Source organism: Oncorhynchus gorbuscha, linkage group LG10 (genome assembly GCF_021184085.1).
Source record: "Oncorhynchus gorbuscha isolate QuinsamMale2020 ecotype Even-year linkage group LG10, OgorEven_v1.0, whole genome shotgun sequence".
NCBI lineage: Eukaryota > Metazoa > Chordata > Actinopteri > Salmoniformes > Salmonidae > Oncorhynchus > Oncorhynchus gorbuscha.
In genome coordinates this window covers 33707851-33718360 of record NC_060182.1, presented here as the reverse complement: position 1 = coordinate 33718360, position 10510 = coordinate 33707851, and the positions used below count along the sequence as shown (strand labels likewise).

The window sequence follows — 10510 nt, the reverse complement described above, 5'->3', positions numbered from 1 at the left end:
GTGGGTGTGAGTATTAGTGTGTGGGTGTGAGTATTAGTGTGTGGGTGTGAGTATTAGTGTGTGGGTGTGAGTATTAGTGTGTGGGTGTGAGTATGAGTGTGTGGGTGTGAGTATGAGTGTGTGGGTGTGAGTATCAGTGTGTGGGTGTGAGTATGAGTGTGTGGGTGTGAGTTTGAGTGTGTGGGTGTGAGTATTAGTGTGTGGGTGTGAGTATTAGTGTGTGGGTGTGAGTATTAGTGTGTGGGTGTGAGTATTAGTGTGTGGGTGTGAGTATTAGTGTGTGGGTGTGAGTATGACTGTGTGGGTGTGAGTATGAGTGTGTGGGTGTGAGTATGAGTGTGTGGGTGTGAGTATTAGTGTGTGGGTGTGTGTATGAGTGTGTAGGTGTGAGTATGAGTGTGTAGGTGTGAGTATGAGTGTGTAGGTGTGTGTATGAGTGTGTAGGTGTGAGTATGAGTGTGTAGGTGTGAGTATGAGTGTGTAGGTGTGTGTATGAGTGTGTAGGTGTGAGTATGAGTGTGTAGGTGTGAGTATGAGTGTGTAGGTGTGAGTATTAGTGTGTAGGTGTGAGTATGAGTGTGTAGGTGTGAGTATGAGTGTGTAGGTGTGAGTATGAGTGTGTGGGTGTGAGTATGAGTGTGTGGGTGTGAGTATGAGTGTGTGGGTGTGAGTATGAGTGTGTGGGTGTGAGTATGAGTGTGTGGGTGTGAGTATGAGTGTGTGGGTGTGAGTATGAGTGTGTAGGTGTGAGTATGAGTGTGTAGGTGTGAGTATGAGTGTGTAGGTGTGAGTATGAGTGTGTGGGTGTAGGTGTGAGTATGAGTGTGTGGGTGTGAGTATGAGTGTGTAGGTGTGAGTATGAGTGTGTCGGTGTGAGTATGAGTGTGTAGGTGTGAGTATGAGTGTGTAGGTGTGAGTATGAGTGTGTAGGTGTGTGTATGAGTGTGTAGGTGTAGGTGTGAGTATGAGTGTGTGGGTGTGAGTATGAGTGTGTAGGTGTGAGTATTAGTGTGTAGGTGTGAGTATGAGTGTGTAGGTGTGAGTATGAGTGTGTAGGTGTGAGTATGAGTGTGTGGGTGTGAGTATGAGTGTGTGGGTGTGAGTATGAGTGTGTGGGTGTGAGTATGAGTGTGTGGGTGTGAGTATTAGTGTGTGGGTGTGAGTATGAGTGTGTGGGTGTGAGTATGAGTGTGTGGGTGTGAGTATGAGTGTGTGGGTGTGAGTATTAGTGTGTGGGTGTGAGTATGAGTGTGTGGGTGTGAGTATTAGTGTGTGTGTGAGTATGAGTGTGTGGGTGTGAGTATTAGTGTGTGGGTGTGAGTATGAGTGTGTAGGTGTGTGTATGAGTGTGTAGGTGTGAGTATGAGTGTGTAGGTGTGAGTATGAGTGTGTGGGTGTGAGTATTAGTGTGTGGGTGTGAGTATTAGTGTGTGGGTGTGAGTATTAGTGTGTGGGTGTGAGTATTAGTGTGTGGGTGTGAGTATTAGTGTGTGGGTGTGAGTATGAGTGTGTAGGTGTGAGTATGAGTGTGTAGGTGTGAGTATGAGTGTGTAGGTGTGTGTATGAGTGTGTAGGTGTAGGTGTGAGTATGAGTGTGTGGGTGTGAGTATGAGTGTGTAGGTGTGAGTATTAGTGTGTAGGTGTGAGTATGAGTGTGTAGGTGTGAGTATGAGTGTGTAGGTGTGAGTATGAGTGTGTGGGTGTGAGTATGAGTGTGTGGGTGTGAGTATGAGTGTGTGGGTGTGAGTATGAGTGTGTGGGTGTGAGTATTAGTGTGTGGGTGTGAGTATGAGTGTGTGGGTGTGAGTATGAGTGTGTGGGTGTGAGTATGAGTGTGTGGGTGTGAGTATTAGTGTGTGGGTGTGAGTATGAGTGTGTGGGTGTGAGTATTAGTGTGTGTGTGAGTATGAGTGTGTGGGTGTGAGTATTAGTGTGTGGGTGTGAGTATGAGTGTGTAGGTGTGTGTATGAGTGTGTAGGTGTGAGTATGAGTGTGTAGGTGTGAGTATGAGTGTGTGGGTGTGAGTATTAGTGTGTGGGTGTGAGTATTAGTGTGTGGGTGTGAGTATTAGTGTGTGGGTGTGAGTATTAGTGTGTGGGTGTGAGTATTAGTGTGTGGGTGTGAGTATGAGTGTGTGGGTGTGAGTATGAGTGTGTGGGTGTGAGTATGAGTGTGTGGGTGTGAGTATGAGTGTGTGGGCGTGAGTATGAGTGTGTGGGTGTGAGTATTAGTGTGTGGGTGTGAGTATTAGTGTGTGGGTGTGAGTATTAGTGTGTGGGTGTGAGTATTAGTGTGTGGGTGTGAGTATGAGTGTGTGGGTGTGAGTATTAGTGTGTGGGTGTGAGTATTAGTGTGTGGGTGTGAGTATTAGTGTGTGAGTGTGAGTATGAGTGTGTGGGTGTGTGAGTATTAGTGTGTGGGTGTGAGTATTAGTGTGTCGGTGTGAGTATGAGTGTGTAGGTGTGAGTATGAGTGTGTAGGTGTGAGTATGAGTGTGTAGGTGTGTGTATGAGTGTGTAGGTGTAGGTGTGAGTATGAGTGTGTGGGTGTGAGTATGAGTGTGTAGGTGTGAGTATTAGTGTGTAGGTGTGAGTATGAGTGTGTAGGTGTGAGTATGAGTGTGTAGGTGTGAGTATGAGTGTGTGGGTGTGAGTATGAGTGTGTGGGTGTGAGTATGAGTGTGTGGGTGTGAGTATGAGTGTGTGGGTGTGAGTATTAGTGTGTGGGTGTGAGTATGAGTGTGTGGGTGTGAGTATGAGTGTGTGGGTGTGAGTATGAGTGTGTGGGTGTGAGTATTAGTGTGTGGGTGTGAGTATGAGTGTGTGGGTGTGAGTATTAGTGTGTGTGTGAGTATGAGTGTGTGGGTGTGATTATTAGTGTGTGGGTGTGAGTATGAGTGTGTAGGTGTGTGTATGAGTGTGTAGGTGTGAGTATGAGTGTGTAGGTGTGAGTATGAGTGTGTGGGTGTGAGTATTAGTGTGTGGGTGTGAGTATTAGTGTGTGGGTGTGAGTATTAGTGTGTGGGTGTGAGTATTAGTGTGTGGGTGTGAGTATTAGTGTGTGGGTGTGAGTATGAGTGTGTGGGTGTGAGTATGAGTGTGTGGGTGTGAGTATTAGTGTGTGGGTGTGAGTATGAGTGTGTGGGTGTGAGTATGAGTGTGTGGGTGTGAGTATTAGTGTGTGGGTGTGAGTGTGTGTGTGAGTATTAGTGTGTGGGTGTGAGTATTAGTGTGTGGGTGTGAGTATGAGTGTGTGGGTGTGAGTATTAGTGTGTGGGTGTGAGTATTAGTGTGTGGGTGTGAGTATTAGTGTGTGAGTGTGAGTATGAGTGTGTGGGTGTGAGTATTAGTGTGTGGGTGTGAGTATTAGTGTGGGGGTGTGAGTATTAGTGTGTGGGTGTGAGTATGAGTGTGTGGGTGTGAGTATGAGTGTGTGGGTGTGAGTATGAGTGTGTGGGTGTGAGTATGAGTGTGTGGGTGTGAGTATTAGTGTGTGGGTGTGAGTATTAGTGTGTGGATGTGAGTATTAGTGTGTGGGTGTGAGTATGAGTGTGTGGGTGTGAGTATGAGTGTGTGGGTGTGAGTATTAGTGTGTGGGTGTGAGTATGAGTGTGTGGGTGTGAGTATGAGTGTGTGGGTGTGAGTATGAGTGTGTGGGTGTGAGTATTAGTGTGTGGGTGTGAGTATTAGTGTGTGGGTCTGAGTATTAGTGTGTGGGTGTGAGTATGTGTCATGTTTTGTCTTAGATTGTCTTGTCATTTTGCTTTTCCTTCTGTTCGTTTTCCCCCTGCTGGTCTTTTTAGGTTCGTTCCCCTTTTTCTCTCTCCCTTCCTCTCTCTCTTCTCTCTATCGTTCCGTTCCTGCTCCCAGCTGTTCCTATTCCCCTAATCAATCATTTAGTCTTCCCACACCTGTTCCCTATCTTTTTCCATGATTAGAGTCCCTATTTCTCCCCTTGTTTTCCGTTCCTGCCCTGTCGGATCCTTGTCTATTGTTCACCGTGCTGTGTCTGTGTATCGCCCTGTCGTGTCGTGTTTCCCTCAGATGCTGCGTGGTGAGTAGGTGTCTGAGTCTGCTACGTTCAAGTGCCTTCCCGAGGCAACCTGCAGTTCATGATCGAGTCTCCAGTCTGTTCTCGTCATTACGAGTGGAATTATGCTTTATGATTGTAGATTTACTTTACTGGATTAAAGACTCTGTTTTCGCCAAGTTGCTTTTGGGTCCTCATTCACCTGCATAACAGAAGGATCCGACCAAGAATGGACCCAGCGACTATGGATTCTCTCTACTCTACTCTCGAGTTCCAGGGAGCGATGCTCGGCAGACACGAGCAGGAATTGTCTGCTGCTCGGCATGCCGTTGAGACCCTGGCCGCTCAGGTCTCCGACCTCTCAGTCAGGACAGTATCAGAGTCTTCGTCTCGTGCCACCAGCTACTTCCGGGTCTTCCGAGCCTCCGGAACCTAGGGTTAATAACCCACCATGTTATTCTGGGCAGCCCACTGAGTGCCGCTCCTTTCTCACCCAGTGTGATATAGTGTTCTCTCTCCAACCCAACACATACTCAAGAGAGAGAGCTCGGATTGCCTACGTCATATCACTCCTTACTGGTCGGGCTCGGCAGTGGGGCACAGCTATCTGGGAGGCAAGCGCTGAGTGTACTAACAATTATCTGAACTTTAAAGAGGAGATGATAAGGGTTTTGATCGTTCAGTTTTTGGGAAAGAAGCTTCCTGGTCCCTGTCTTCCCTATGTCAAGGTAATCGATCCATAACGGATTACTCTATAGAGTTTCGCACTCTTGCTGCCTCCAGTAACTGGAACGAGCAGGCGTTGCTCGCTCGTTTTCTGGAGGGACTCCACGCTAAGGTTAAGGATGAGATTCTCTCTCGGGAGGTTCCATCCAGCGTGGATTCTTTGATTGAACTCGCTATTCGCATTGAACGACGGGTAGATCTTCGTCACCGAGCTCATAGAAGAGAGCTCGCGTTAACTGTGTCCCCCCTCTCCCCTACACTACCATCTTTCCCCACTGACTCAGGTGTTGAGCCCATGCAGCTGGGGGTATTCGCATCTCGACTAAGGAGAGGGAACGGAGAATCACCAACCGCCTCTGTCTCTATTGCGGTTCCGCTGGTCATTTTGTCATTTCATGTCCAGTTAAAGGCCAGAGCTCATCAGTAAGCGGAGGGCGACTGATAAGCGCTACTAGACGGTCCTCTCCGTCAAGTACCTGTACTACCTTACCGGTCCATCTACGCTGGACCGGATCGGCAGCTTCCTGCAGTGCATTAATAGACTCTGGGGCGGAGGGCTGTTTTATGGACGAAGCCTGGGCTCGGGAACATGACATTCCTCTCAGACAGTTAGGGAGCCCACGGTCATGTTTGCCTTGGATGGTAGTAGGTAGTCCTCTCCCCAGTATATTATATGAAACACTACCTTTAACCCTCACTGTATCTGGTAACCATAGTGAGACCATTTCTTTTTTGATTTTTGTTCACCTTTTACACCTGTTGTTTTGGGTCATCCCTGGCTAGTGTGTCATAATCCTTCTTTTGATTGGTCTAGTAATTCTATCCTTTCCTGGAACGTTTCTTGTCATGTGAAGTGTTTAATGTCTGCTATTTCTCCTGTTTGTTCTGTCCCCTCTTCTCAGGAGGAACCTGGTGATTTGACAGGAGTGCCGGAGAAGTATCATGGTCTGCGCACGGTCTTCAGTCGGTCCAGAACCAACTCCCTTCCTCCTCACCGGTCGTATGATTGTTGTCCTGATCTCTTCAAGAAGCGTTTTGCATCCGCTCCTATCCTTGTTGCACCTGACGTCACTAAACCGTTTATTGTTGAGGTTGACGCGTCGGGGTGGGGCGTGGGAGCCATTCTGTCCCAGCGCTCCGATACTGACGATGGGGTCCACCCTTGTGCGTATTTTTCTCATCGCCTGTCACCGTCGGAACGTAACTATGATGTGGCTAACCGCGAACTGCTCGCCATCCGTTTAGCCCTAGGCAAATGGCGACAGTGGTTGGAGGGGGCGACCGTTCCTTTTGTCGTTTGGACTGACCAAGAGAACCTTGAGTACATCCGTTCTGCCAAACGACTGAATGCGCGTCATGCTCGTTGGGCGTTGTTTTTCGCTCGTTTCGAATTCGTTATTTCTTATTGCCCGGGTACTAAGAACACCAAGCCTCATGCTTTATCCCGTCTCTTTAGTTCTTCTGTGGCTTCTACCGATCCCGAGGGGATCCTTCCTGTTGGGCGTGTTGTCGGGTTGACTGTCTGGGGAATTGAGAGACAGGTTAAGCAAGCACTCACGCACACTGCGTCGCCGCGCGCTTGCCCTAGTAACCTTCTTTTCGTTCCTGTTTCTACTCGTCTGGCTGTTCTTCAGTGGGCTCACTCTGCCAAGTTAGCTGGCCATCCCGGCGTTCGGGTACGCTTGCTTCTATTCGCCAGCGGTTTTGGTGGCCTACTCAGGAGCGTGACACGCGCCGTTTCGTGGCTGCGTGTTCGGACTGCGCGCAGAAGAAGTCTGGTAATTTTTTTTCTGCTTCTGCTCCTGGTCTTGCTGGGTCTCAGTCTGTTCCCTGCCATCGCATCTCTCCTGTTCTTGTTCCTGCCCTTGCTGTGTCTCAGTCTGTCCCTAGTTGTTACTCTCCTGGCCTGTTTGGTCCTGTTTGCTCTTAAGCTTTCAGTTCTCTACCCGTGTCTCATTTTTTTTTTTAGAGTAGTACCCTAGTTTCCCTTTTTTTTCGTTTTTCCGTTACGGCCCTGAGGAGAGGAGTTGGGTTCTTTCTCGGGACGTGCTGGACCGTTTGTGATTTATGATTTCCTCCGTTGCCGCCAGTGTTCCTCCTCGAGAGCGCCAGGAGGCGCTCGGTGAGTGGGGGGGTACTGTCATGTTTTGTCTTAGATTGTCTTGTCATTTTGCTTTTCCTTCTGTTCGTTTTCCCCCTGCTGGTCTTTTTAGGTTCGTTCCCCTTTTTCTCTCTCCCTTCCTCTCTCTCTTCTCTCTATCGTTCCGTTCCTGCTCCCAGCTGTTCCTATTCCCCTAATCAATCATTTAGTCTTCCCACACCTGTTCCCTATCTTTTTCCCTGATTAGAGTCCCTATTTCTCCCCTTGTTTTCCGTTCCTGCCCTGTCGGATCCTTGTCTATTGTTCACCGTGCTGTGTCTGTGTATCGCCCTGTCGTGTCGTGTTTCCCTCAGATGCTGCGTGGTGAGCAGGTGTCTGAGTCTGCTACGTTCAAGTGCCTTCCCGAGGCAACCTGCAGTTCATGATCGAGTCTCCAGTCTGTTCTCGTCATTACGAGTGGAATTATGCTTTATGATTGTAGATTTACTTTACTGGATTAAAGACTCTGTTTTCGCCAAGTTGCTTTTGGGTCCTCATTCACCTGCATAACAGTATGAGTGTGTGGGTGTGAGTATTAGTGTGTGGGTGTGAGTATTAGTGTGTGGGTGTGAGTATTAGTGTGTGGGTGTGAGTATTAGTGTGTATAAGAGATTGTTTCGTTATACCGTCGTCTCCTTTGGCCTTTAGGGTCTGAGCTTCCACCTGGGTGCAGTGCTACTGTCTCTCGCCTTCATCACATATGTTGAGCATGGTAAGTCTGTAGAAGATGTGGCTAGCTATTTAAAAAAAATATAATTAAAATAGACGTTCAAATTTTATTTCAGTTCCACGTTACCTTTCAGGGATAACATTGTTTACACCTGGAGAATAACTTTAGGTGACATGCAGAGTTTGTTTATTACTAATCAAACAATCAACTTGGCTGTGGCACAATGCACAGCTAATGGTGAGTCGGCGTGATAGGATAAATCATTGTGACCTCTTATTGATTGCGTACCATCTGTTCCAGTTTTGCGGAAGAGGCTGGCAGACATTTTAAACGCGTGTATTCTGTCAAAGAAATGTCAGCCAAACTGCACTCACAAGAACAAAGAGGTATGGTTCAATAAGAAATAAAAAAGTGATATTTATGCATAATGATATTTTCTTGTGTAAAGATTTTTCAGTGTTGGTCACATGCAAATGGACCATACCACATTGTGCAATAACTCTTATATTGATGCCAAAAAATCCTCAATAAGAATGCTTGCATTACAGCATGACCTTTCTTCTCCTTCTCCCAACAACACAGGCCCCGTGGGTGTACATTATTAATATAGCCTTCAGTGCCCTGGCAGTCTTCCACCTGGCATACCTGGGCTCTCTGTTCAACTCCAGTGTGGACTACATGGATGATGATGAGGAGGTAACTGTTTACTGAATGCTTTTCAGCTATAAGATGGCCAAACTCTCATACATTACTCTGATTATGCAATGTCACGTAGCATCGTCAGATCTTTCAGAACAAAGCGTTGTGGTAGATTTGTGTATTTCAAACCCATGTCTGTTTTCTCCCTCTACAGAGTGGCGTGGCCAACCACACCATTCAGAAGTGGTCGGAGCTGAGCTGGGCCAGCCACTGGGTGACGTTTGGCTGCTGGGTGCTCTACCGCATCATCCTCTAGATGTGTGAGGGAGTGGGAGCGAGAGAGAGCTGGGGACAGAGAGACATATAGAGAAGGGAAGCAATAACAAGAGGGAATTAACGTGAGCCTGTTAAGGAAAGACCGGCTCTCTACTCCTGCACTGTGAAGTTGTATTGGACTGAAGAGTACATACACACAACCACCCTATGGACAGTATATTAACTATTTTCTCAATACCAACATACAGTGCTCAGGACACCGCCTAAGAGACGAGGTAATCTACTTACTGTAACCTGCTGGCGACAAACTATTTTTGATACTCTTGAAATAATGCCCCAATCTTCCTTAATCACATTGTTTCGTTTGAGCTGCTGCATTTGTCTACCCCTTGTGGCGAGATGGATCAACAGCAGATGTGGATCAGACATCTCCATGCGATTCTCAATCAATACTCTTCCTGTTAGCATGACAGTGGTCAATCATTCACTCTCTTTGATGAACAACTAAGAACCCGTTGTCTAGTTTTCAGAAGTGATTCCGTAATACGCCATTAAAGTAATATTTTCCTTTTCCTCCGTATTCGAAAGCTACATTTTTTTATTTCACCCTACTTAGTTGTTACATTTGTAGAGCATGTAAAACCCCTGTTTTTGTGATCACACAAATCAGCATTATAAGAGCATATTTCCTTTGTGGATTTTAATAGAAAATGTATGTATTTTTAATTTATAAAAATAAGTGTACATTGGTGTTTGTGCATTTTATACTATGTTTTGCATCCTAGTGTAATTTAAGAAATTTTTTCCATTTTCCTGTTAATAACTATGTAACTGATATACCTACCACATTATTGTAGTTCAGTCAAAAATACAAAAGTATTTAATTGCTCAGTAAGGGTTTTTCATGTTGCTTTAAAACTGATTATGAAAATGCACAACTCAAAATGAAGTTGCATCTGTAACCAAAGCCGTTGGTCATTTTCGACATGCTGCTCTTTTTAAAATGCTTTTAAGGAAATGAATCATTCATGATGGAATACTTACTGCTCCTGAACACACTGGACATTGAAACCTACTGCTCATTTGGTTCATGTGATGAGGGCCAGTCCAGAAACGACCCTTAAGGACTTTTGATTCCAGTTTTGTTTCTGTTACACATCGGTGACTGGGAAACGTACACAAACATATACAGTCATTTGCTAGGCTTTCCCTTAGAATACATGGTTCATGCGATGCACATGTGCACAGTCTTAGCAAACCACCTTTCACCACTGTCCCTTTGTCAAACTTTGACCTATCTGTGTGATGCTACTGAGAGAGGTCTGTGATATTTTTTAACACATTTTCTATCAATCGGTAATCACTGTCTATCGTCAAATCCAATCAAATGTTATTAGTCACATGCGCCGAATACAACAGGTACCTTAAGGTGAAATGCTTACTTTTTTAAATGTATAAAATAAGAATAAGAAATAAAAGTAACAAGTAATTAAAGAGCAGCAGTAGAATAGCGAGACTATTCACAGTGAATAGTTTGTTTCATGTTCATGTGAAGAACTATTCGCTGTTAAAGGAAGCTAACTGGAACAATAATAAAGTGGGCACATTTACATTTAAGTCATTTAGCAGACACTCTTATCCCCACCTCTGTTTTGGACCTGGAGAAATGTAACCACTCTCAAATTAATAGAAAGAGCTATGGATGCAAGAACTGACTATCCATGATATAAAAAATGTTAACCATGTTTTGAGGCTATAAAGTGTTTGTTGTTTACAAACATTGGAGTTAAACAAGCTTATATGTTGGGTTCTCGTGGAGTGTGACAGTTACACTAAGCTCATGAGGCATTTATAAGTTATAATCTTCAAGAATCAATGGGTACAGTATATAACATTAATTTATAAGTCCAAAAATGGATTTAGCAACTAAGGATTCTAGCTTAAAGTAAACCATTTCTGCCAAGCAGACCTGTTCTTACATGGCATTCGAAAATATTGTGTGAACATGTAACAACAAGAAACTGCTGAAC

The 10510-nt window shown here is 45.5% G+C and overlaps 1 long non-coding RNA gene across 1 annotated transcript; it reads left to right on the top strand.

Annotated features, from left to right (window-relative positions):
• Positions 1-7505: 7505 nt before the first annotated feature.
• LOC124045099 lies at positions 7506-9229 on the top strand. The gene is made up of 4 exons (XR_006840783.1): positions 7506-7607; positions 7866-7951; positions 8148-8261; positions 8419-9229. It is a non-coding gene; the product is annotated as an uncharacterized LOC124045099 (long non-coding RNA).
• The last annotated feature ends 1281 nt before the right edge of the window (positions 9230-10510 follow it).